Here is an 11,080-nt window from a genome sequence, read left to right on the forward strand (position 1 = left end):
TCACAAATAATAAATTCTGGTAAGGATGTGGATCAGAGGAAACCCTCTTACACTGTTAGTAATTTAAATTAATGTAGCCATTATGGGAAAAGTATGGAGGTTTCTCACAAAACTAAAAATAAAACTACCATATGATCCAGCGATTACACAGCTCAGTACATAACTGGAAAACCAAAACCAAAATTCTAGTTTGAAAAGATACATACAACCAAATATTCAGCCCATGCTCACCACAACTAGAGAAAGAGCACATGCAGCAATGAAGACCCAGTACAGCCAAAAATTTTAAAAAGCAAAATTAAAAAAAAAAACCATCAATACTTGCTGACATTAGTTTAATATATATTTATTCTCATTATTTTTCATTATGTTAACTAAAACTATAATTTAAAAATAAAAAACACGATTATCTCTATTTCCAAAAATTCTAGGCAGTCTCAAAGCATACTTATGAAGAGGCGGTCCTAAGATGGCAGAGGAATAGGACCGGGAGACCACTTTCTCCGCAACAAATTCATCAAAAGAACATTTAAACACTGAGTAAATTCCACAAAACAACTTCTGAATGCCAGCAGAGGACATCAGGCACCCAGAAAAGCAGCCCATTGTCTTCAAAAGGAGGTAGGAAAAAATATAATAGACAAAAAGAGAGACAAAAGAGGTAGGGATGGAGCTCCATCCTGGGAAGGGAGTCTTAAAAAGAGAGGTTTCCAAACACCAGGAAACACTCTCACTGCGGAGTCTGTGGCGAGCCTTGGAACCACAGAGGGCAACATAACTGGGAGGAAAAATAAATAATTAAAACCCACAGATTATGTGCCCAACAGTAACTCCCCCAGTGGAGAAGCAGCGGCAACACCTGCACCGGCCACTAACAAGTGGGGCCTGGGCAGGGAGGCGCAGGCTGCATTGCTTACAGTAAGGACCAGGCCTGAATGCCCGGAGGGCATCTGAGGGAACTAACTTGGGCTAGCAAACCAGACTGTGGGATAGCTACCACGTGACAATCCCTAACCTAAAGAGTCGGACATGACTGAGCAACTGAACTGAACTGAACTGAAGACACCACCAGGCCCACTTACAGAACAAAGGACTGATTAGAGCTATGTGAAAAGCCCTAACCTAAGACACCATCAGCCCCGCTCACAGAACAAAGGACTGAACAGAGATAGTAGGCTGCAGACCATCCCCCTCTGGTGACAGGCAGCCAGAGCCGGAAGGGGGCAATCGCAGCCCCAGAGAGGCATTATCTACCAAACTGCAAGCAGGCTTCTTTTCTAACTAAGACTTCTTGGGGTTCTGGACAGTCAACATCCACCTGAGAAGGGGCGCTGGTTGTACACACAGAAAACTGAGCGGCAGGGACAGGAGAGGTGATAAGTCACAGTGACTGCGCTCGCCAAACACCTCATCACCTGAGCTGCTCGGACCTGGGAAGGGCACAAAATGCAGGCTCAACCAAGTCTGTAACTCTGAGGACTACCTGAGTGCCTGAACCTGAGTGGCTTAGACCTGGGAGGTGCATGCAGCCCAGGGCCAGCCTCAGATGGTTCCTGGAAGAGCAACCTAGAGCCTGAGCAGTGTGGGCAGGGAGGGCACACATGCCATGAGTCGGGGCAGGCCCAGTGTGGCTGAGATATTGCGAGCACACGCCAGTGTTATTTGTCTCTAAGAGTCGGACACAGCTGAGTGACTTCACTTTCATGCATTGGAGAAGGAAATGGCAACCCACTCCAGTGTTCTTCCCTGGAGAATCCCAGGGACGGGGGAGCCTGGAGGGCTGCCGTCTATGGGGTCGCACAGTTTTCCAAACTTGCTGGCATACTGAGTGCAGCACTTTCACAGCATCATCTTTCAGGATTCGAAATAGCTCAACTGGAATTCTACCACCTCCACTAGCTTTGTTTATAGTGATGCTTCCTAAGGACCACTTGACTTCCCATTCCAGGATGTCTGGCTTAGGTGAGTGATCACACCATTGTGATCATCTGGGTCCTGATGATCTTTTTTTGTATAGTTTTTCTGTGTATTCTTGCTACCTCTTCTTAACATCCTTTGCTTCTGTTCAGATCAGATCAGATCAGATCTGTCATGTCCAACTCTTTGTGACCCCATGAATCGCAGCACGCCCAGCCTCCCTGTCCATCACCAACTCCCGGAGTTCACTGAGACTCACGTCCATCGAGTCAGTGATGCCATCCAGCCATCTCAGCCTCTGTCGTCCCCTTCTCCTCCTGCCCCCAATCCCTCCCAGCATCAGAGTCTTTTCCAGTGAGTCAACTCTTCCCATGAGGTGGCCAAAGTACTGGAGTTTCAGCTCTAGCATCATTCCTTCCAAAGAAATCCCAGGGCTGATCTCCTTCAGAATGGACTGGTTGGATCTCCTTGCAGTCCAAGGGACTCTCAAGAGTCTTCTCCAACACCACAGTTCAAAAGCATCAACTCCTCGGGGCTCAGCCTTCTTCACAGTCCAACTCTTATATCCATACATGACCACAGGAAAAACCATAGCCTTGACTAGATGAACCTTTGTTGGCAAAGTTATGTCTATGCTTTTGAACATGCTATCTAGGTTGGTCATAACTTTTCTTCCAAGGAGTAAGCGTCTTTTAATTTCATGGCTGCAGTCACCATCTGTAGTGATTTTGGAGCCCAGAAAATAAAGTCTGACACTGTTTCCACTGTTTCCCCATCTATTTCCCATAAAGTGATGGGACCGGATGCCATGATCTTCATTTTCTGAATGTTGAGCTTTAAGCCAACTTTTTCACTCTCCACTTTCATTTTCATCAAGAGGCTTTGAGTTCCTTTTCACTTTCTGCCATAAGGGTGGTGTCATCTGCATATCAGAGGTTATTGATATTTCTCCCGGCAATCTTGATTCCAGCTTGTGTTTCTTCCAGTCCTGCGTTTCTCATGATGTACTCTGCATATAAGTTAAATAAGCAGGGTGACAGTATACAGCCTTGACGAACTCCTTTTCCTATTTGGAACTAGTCTGTTGTTCCATGTCCAGTTCTAACTTGTTGCTTCCTGACCTGCATACAAATTTCTCAAGAGGCAGATCAGGTGGTCTGGTATTCCCATCTCTTTCAAAATTTTCCACACTTTATTGTGATCCACACAGTCAAAGGCTTTGGCATAGTCAATAAAGCAAAATAGATGTTTTTCTGGAACTCTCTTGCTTTTTCCTTGATCCAGCGGATGTTGGCAATTGGATCTCTGGTTCCTCTACCTTTTCTAAACCCAGCTTGAACATCAGGAAGTTCACGGTTCACATATTGCTGAAGCCTGGCTTGGAGAATTTTGAGCATTACTTTACTAGCATGTGAGATGAGTGCAATTGTGTGGTAGTTTGAGCATTCTTTGGCATTGCCTTTCTTTGGGATTGGAATGAAAACTGACCTTTTCCAGTCCCATGGCCACTGCTGAGTTTTCCAAATTTGCTGGCATATTGAGTGCAGCAATTTCACAGCATCATCTTTCAGGATTTGGAATAGCTCAACTGGAATTCCATCACCTCCACTAGCTTTGTTCGTAGTGATGCTTTCTAAGGCCCACTGGACTTCACATTCCAGGATGTCTGGCTCTTGGTCAGTGATCACACCATCATGATTATCTGGGTCGTGAAGATCTTTTTTGTACAGTTCTTCTGTGTATTCTTGCCATCTCTTCTTAATATCTTCTGCTTCTGTTAGGTCCATACAATTTCTGTTCTTTATCGAGCTCATCTTTGCATGAAATATTTCTTTGGTATCTCTGATTTTCTTGAAGAGATCCCTAGTCTTTCCCATTCTGTTGTTTTTCTCTATTTCTTTGCATTAATCGCTGAAGAAGGCTTTCTTATCTCTCCTTGCTATTCTTTGGAACTCTGCATTCAGATGCTTATATCTTTCTTTTTCTCCTTTGCTTTTTGCTTCTCTTCTTTTGACAGCTATTTTTAAGGCCTCTCCAGACAGCCATTTTGCTTTTTTGCATTTCTTTTCCATGGAAATGGTCTTGATCCCTGTCTCCTGTACAATGTCACGAACCTCATTCCATAGTTCATCAGGAACTCTCTCTATCAGATATAGTCCCTTAAATCTATTTCTCACTTCTCCTGTATAATCATAAGGGATTTGATTTAGGTCATACCTGAATGGTCTAGTGGTTTTCCCTACTTTCTTCAATTTAAGTCTGAATTTGGCAATAAGGAGTTCATGGTCTGAGCCACAGTCAGCTCCTGGTCTTGTTTTTGCTGACTGTATAGAGCTTCTCCATCTTTGGCTGCAAAGAATATAATCAATCTGATTTCGGTGTTGACCATCTGGTGATGGCCATGTATATTTCTTTCCTTTACTGTGCCCATCTTTTCATGTAGCCAGGTAGAATTTAGAGGTTACCTAGGCAGGCATAACATTACCTTTACCTACCTATTAAAAGAGTAACAAAAGGGCATCATAGTGTATGCAAAGTCATTGCCCTCAGAAACTGGTATAAAATCTAATCTCCAACTCATAGCTTCAGAAGATATTTAAATTTCTCCAGTTTAATAAACTCACAGTATGTGTCAGTCTAGTATCTGAGTCAAGTCTTAAAGGATTCTGTTCCAAAATTATTATCACAGTGATATCCCCTTGCTATTGCTGGACTCTTTCATGTTTGTCTAAAATCATAACCATATTATATATTATACATAAAGTCTGAATAGTTTAATAAAAACAAAATTCTGGTTTATGGTAGTAACTTTAATAGCATGTCCAACTGCTCTGTTGTTCAACATGTGGTAACATGGTTCTAAAATATAATCAGAATAAAAACATGTAACAGTCAAAGAAACACACTCACACAACAGATAGTATATTAACAGAAATTCCAAACTTCCTTGAATCTCTTGAACAATTATTCATTTATCTAGCTAATTAACTAGAACACTTTTTGTGTGTGTGTGTGTGTTTCTTTCTTGCCAACATTTTCTTGTGAACATAAATCATATATCAGGCAGTTGGTACTCTGTGGATATCAGATACTTCTACTCCTTTTTTGTGACCTTGATCTTTAATAATCTGATCTCCAGTTTTTCTAAAAATTTTCTTAGCTTAAATTGAGGTAGTTGGAATATTAGAGAGAAGTTAACAAAGGAAGATTCATTCTTTGGACCCTGTTTCTTTTGGTATATGAAATTGCAACCTCAGAAATTTCTGTAATTAAAAAATATTCCTCAGCTCTTTTGAGAACTAATTTTATGAAAGGTCAATATGTCTATATGAATATCTCTTTCGCTTCTTGGTAAAACTATATTTGAAAACAGTATTCCTTTTTCACTTGATGACAGTGATAGAAAAATCTATGTAATTAGTCCTTTTGAGATTTTTTACAGAAAATGAACAATTTCTCCTAACCAGCTAGTATTATTTCTTACTAATAAATAATGAGAATTTTCTAACTAATTATATTTTCATTTATGCTTGCCACTCCAGGAAATACAGAATTAACTTTTATGCTTAATAGAAGCAATTATGCCTAACCTACTTTTTTTTACAATACTATTCTCTACCCTCACTTTAAAAAATGTGACCCTTTTAATGGGATAATTTAATTAATGGGTTATGGGATTATCAGTGTATATATGTGTCTTGCAAATGGGTGGGTACAATTAACTAATTAGTTAATTAAACTATTATATAAAAGAAGATACAGAAAATTTTATACAAATTTTTGGTTATAATCCACTTAGTGATGTCCTTTCCATGAACATATGTTTTTGACAGTTTTCTCTCAGCAACTTAATTTTGAAACAGAATAACAATGAGATGTTATTTTCATATTAAGTGACATAATTTTTCAACAATTTTTTTTTTTACATTTCAATTTATATCTAAATCTCAATATACCATGTATTTGCTGCTGTAATACTGCAGCTTTTCAGGAAAACATTTGTTGGGGTAGGTAATTATTTAAAGTATTAGGGATCAGCAGAAAGCATAAGAAAAATATTTTGGGGGCTAGGTGTAGAGTTCTGAGAAATCACATTAAAATTGTGATTTGTTTTAAAAATGATAAATTGAGCTTCATCAAAAATTTAAAAGATTATGCTTTAAAAGACCCTATCATGAGGATGAAAAGACACAGTATATACTAAGATAAAATATTTGCAAGTCACATTCAACAAAGGTCTCATATGTAGACTTTAAAAAGAACTCTCAAATCTCAATAGTAAAAAAATAAATCTAATTATAAAATGGGCAAAAGACATCAACGGATATTTCACTGTAAAATGGATATGGAGGGCAAATGCATAAAGGGATGGTCAACATCATTAGCTATATAGGAAACGCAAACTACAGCCACAATGATATATCACTAAATATCTCTTAGAATGGCAAAAATGAAAACAAAACCAACAGTGATAATATTAACACTGTTGAGGCTGGGGAGAAATGATTTTCACCCATTGCTCGTAGGAATGAAGAATGGTACAGGCACTCTGGAAAATAGTTCAGTAGTTTCTTTTAAAACTAAATATACATGTTCAAAATAAGTCAGCAATCATACCCTATGACATTTATCCCAGAGCAATAAAAACTTATGTTCACGCAATAACCTATACACAATTGTTCATAGTGACTTTACTCACAGTAACCTAAAACTAGAAGCAACTCAAATGTCCTTGAATAGCTGAATTGTTAAACCAATTCTGTAACAATAGAATATTATGCAATGGAAACTACTCAGCAATAAAAGTACTGAATAAATAAAAAGTATTGATGCATGCAAAGACCTGGACAGATCTCAATGGTATTAGGCTTAGTGAAAAAAAGAAAAAAATTCTCAAAAAGTTACATACTGTATGATTCAACTTCTAAAATGTTCTCACAGGGAAAAAAATATTACTGAGATGAACCCTGGATGGAGAAGAGACCCCTAACTCCACTTCATCATTAATTCTCATTATCCTATTTTGTCCGATTTCTTAGCACTTCAGAATGTTCCATAATTTTACCTATGGTTTCTCATATCTGTGAAACACTGAGAGTCACCGTCTATGACAGGAACCATTTACAGACTGTTATTTGGGTCCCCATGATGGGGAATCTTGTCCTAGATCTGTGAGAAATTGGAAAGTGTATCTCATTATGGCACATGATTCAGATTATGTGTACATATCTACCATTAGCTTAACAAATGTTGAAGGTCTATTGCATTTCAGGCACTGTATTATGAATTACTTATACCAACATCATTTGGGCAGAGGCCTTCCTATCAGAGTGTTCAATGCCTAAAGGCAGACTCAGAGAAGTAAATAATTACTTATTGTACTCTTTAATGAGTATTATCACATTCAGTGGGAGAACTGTAGGAGTAATGAGCAAACCAGGGGAAGGAAGACAAGATTATAGACAAGTCAAGGGAAAACTTTGTCTCTGTATTTTTCACAATATTCACATATGCCATCCCTGACATTTCCAACAGGAAAAATAGATTTTTCTTAAGTGACTTCAGAGTATCAGCAAGTACACTTTGCATTTGTAGCAGGCTTAGGTGACCTTGGTCACACTGGAGTACAGTTATCAAAAGAATAAATTTCCCCAATACTGCAGGTGGAAGAATACAAGATATCTATTTGTTCCAGCTAGCATTAAGGGTGTGTATATATTTTATAAGCTCAGAGAAATGGCCAAGATAATTCTGGCTCCCTGTCTGTCCTAGTCTGGATACACAGTAAATTCTTCACTCCAATTTATTATAATGCAAGTATAATGGTCAAAAGATAGAAGATTTGTTTTAGTTCTTCCACCTTCCCAGTTACCCAAGGCTTCTTGTTCTTTATGGGAGTAAAATTTAAATGAGACAGTGGAAGTGAAGGCCTGCATCATTAGCTCTCAGATTGCAGAAAATACTTGCTAAATATAATTCATTTAAATAGATTCAGAACAAAAAAGTCAGAGCACAACTCTTAGGTATAGATCTTCAAATAAGGAACCAGAAAGCTGAAGTGTCAGAAGCTGAACTAAAAAATAAATTATATAAAAAAAGAAAATTAAAATATGCCAATAATGTAACCCCAATGAGCATTATCAAAGAATAAGAAGAAACGAAGCATATTATAAAAGGATATTTGGGGCTACTTTTAAACTTGCAAATCTGTTTAACTCTAACTCATCACTATGGTAATAAAATCTGAAATTTAGCAGAATATCTTCTATTCTCTCTCCCCTCTCACTCTCGCTACCTTTTTTCTCTTTCTCTTACAACAGCTGGTCCTTGGTATCATTGGTACCTTTAAACCTTCTATTCTTCAACTCATCCTTTTTCTTCCAGTTTACTCCAATCTACCTTTCTGTACCCTTCCCCACCTTTAGAATTGGACTGCATTTGTAATATTGTTCATAGAATCTCTCACTTTCCTATTATTCCTCTGTCACCCATCTTGCCCAGTCCAACTGTAGGGGTCACCTCCACACTGTACGACATAGGTTGAATTTCCTGACATGTTACATATTCCTCTGATATCTTTCTCAATCTGTTTGGAGTTTGCACACTGTCCCTGGAGCTGCTGGTTCACACACAGCACCAGAAACCTACTCACCCAATTCGTGAGCTTCCAATGAAACTATCTCTCCTGACTTCTCTACAACATTATACATGCTTTGTCTCCATATATCTGCATTTTCAAAGTCTTCCCACCTATAACATCAGTGAGTCTTTACTGTTCTGATTGACCTTTTAAAATATTCTTCATTAGATCCCCTTTCTCTCCTCTAGTCTTAGATGTTGATATCTTCAAGGTTACAAGCTAAACTATTTTCTTACTCAAATATCTTTTCATCAATTATCTCATTCACCTTCACCTTTAATTCTGACTTTCAAATAGATGACAATGTATGCGAGTCTAGGATGTGAAAATCAGTATAGCATCTGAGAATAATTTACTCCATTGATTGTAAGAATTAATTGTTTGAACAATTTAACCTAAAAGAGGACAATCATTATCTGCTTAAGCCATATAAATTTAAAATATTTATTCTTTTTCTTAATAAGTTTTTTTTCCCCCTTCTAGTATCTGATTGCATTTCCCTGGATACTTCATATATTTTTCTATCCTGTTGTACTTGGGCATCCCTCAATTAAGATCAGCATCATTCCAGTGTCCCCTTAAAATCAGCTCCTCTTTCTGATTTTTGTTGTTGTTGTTGGTATTTGCTTTCTCTTCTAGTCATCCAAGATGAAAATGTAGACTCATCTTTGGTTTAATTCTGTTATTATCTTTTTAGCTAGCTATTATCTGTTAAGTATTATGGATGATTTTTTTTTCCACTTTGTTTTACATACCATAAAATTTTATTCCCAATAATTAGGCTTCTTTAAGCTTTTTGAACTTCCCTAGTGGCTCAGTTGGTAAAGCATTTGCCTGCAATGCGGGAGTCCCAGGTTCGATCCCTGGGTTGGGAAGATCTCCTGGAGAAGGAAATGGCAACCCACTCCAGTATTCTTGCCTGGAGAATCCCACAGACGGAGGAGCATGGTAGGCTATAGTCCATGGGGTCACAAAGAGTCGGACACGACTGAGTGACTTCATTTCACTTTACAATTCCACTGTCTTTTGATTGTTTTCCTTTTCCTATTTTCTTACCCTCCTGTTTATCTTGATACTCCATCTAGATATATTTTCCCTAGCAAAATGTTCTCTCATTTACTCCACAACTCACCAACAGGACCAGTGACTAACCAACAGGACAAGTTCATGGTTATGTGACCTGTATAGTCTCATAGGGTCCCATGCTTAGAAGGCCACACACTTGGTTTTATGATCTGCTATAGCTGTCTTAATATTATTAATACTATTTTAACTAAGGGCTATGAATTTTTATTTTGCACTGAGCCCTAAAAATCATGTAGCCCATATTCGCTGGAAGGACTGATGCTGAAGCTGATGCTCCAATATTGTTCACTTGATGCAAAGAGCTGACTCATTAGAAAAGACCCTGATGCTGGGAAAGATTGAGGGCAAGAGGAGAATGGGGTGGCAGAGGATGAGATGGTTGGATGGCATCATTAACTCAATGGACATGACTTTGAACAAACTCTGGGAGGTAGTGAAGGACAGGGAAGCCTGGCATGCTGCAGGCCATGGGGGTCACAGAGTAGGACATGACTTAGCTACTGGACAACAAATCTGGCTTACAATTACAGTGAATAAATTCCATATCAGTTTCCCTTCTGAAACTAAGCTTTTTATATCCAGTACCTTCCTATCACTAGTGACCATTGCCATACTCTTCAGTGAAACTTGGTTGCTAGTTACATTCCAGATATACTTATTTCCTATTTTCATGTTTTACTAGCACTTGATAATCTGTGGATCACATTAAACTGTGGAAAATTCTGAAAGAGATGGGGATACCAGATCACTGACTTGCCTCTTGAGAAATCTATATGCAGGTCAGGAAGCAACAGTTAGACCTGGAACAACAAACTGGTTCCAGATAGGAAAAGGAGTACCTCAAGGCTATATATTGTCACCCTGCTTATTTAACTTATATGAAGAGTACATCATGAGAAATGCTGGGCTGGATGAAACATAAGCTGGAATCAAGATTGCCGGGAGAAATATCAATAACCTCAGATATGCAGATGACACCACCTTTATGGAAGAAAGTGAAGAAGAACTAAAGAGCCTCTTGATGAAAGTGAAAGAGGAGAGTGAAAAAGTTAACTTAAAGCTCAACATTCAGTAAACAAAGATCATGGCATCCGGTCCCATTACTTCATGGGAAATAGATGGGGAAACAGTGGAAAGAGTGGCAGAGTTTATTTCTTTGGGCTCCAAAATCACTGCAGATGATGACTGCAGCTATGAAATCAAAAGATGCTTACTCCTTGGGAGAAAAGTTATGACCAACCTAGACAGCTATTAAAAAGCAGAGACGTTACTTTGCCAACAAAGTTCTGTCTAGTCAAGGCTATCGTTTTTCTAGTAGTCATGTATGGATGTGAGAGTTGGACTATAAAGAAAGCCAAGAATTGAGCACTGAAGAATTGATGCTTTTGAACCATGGTGTTGGAGAAGACTCTTGAGAGTTCCTTGGACTATGAGGAG

At 38.5% G+C, this 11,080-nt stretch overlaps 1 non-coding gene across 1 annotated transcript; it reads left to right on the forward strand.

Moving 5' to 3' along the window:
- Positions 1-9,360: 9,360 nt before the first annotated feature.
- On the forward strand, positions 9,361-9,432 carry TRNAC-GCA. The gene has a single exon. It is a non-coding gene; the product is annotated as a tRNA-Cys (tRNA).
- The last annotated feature ends 1,648 nt before the right edge of the window (positions 9,433-11,080 follow it).

This window comes from Bos indicus x Bos taurus, chromosome 3 (assembly GCF_003369695.1).
Source record: "Bos indicus x Bos taurus breed Angus x Brahman F1 hybrid chromosome 3, Bos_hybrid_MaternalHap_v2.0, whole genome shotgun sequence".
Classification (NCBI taxonomy): Eukaryota; Metazoa; Chordata; class Mammalia; order Artiodactyla; family Bovidae; genus Bos; species Bos indicus x Bos taurus.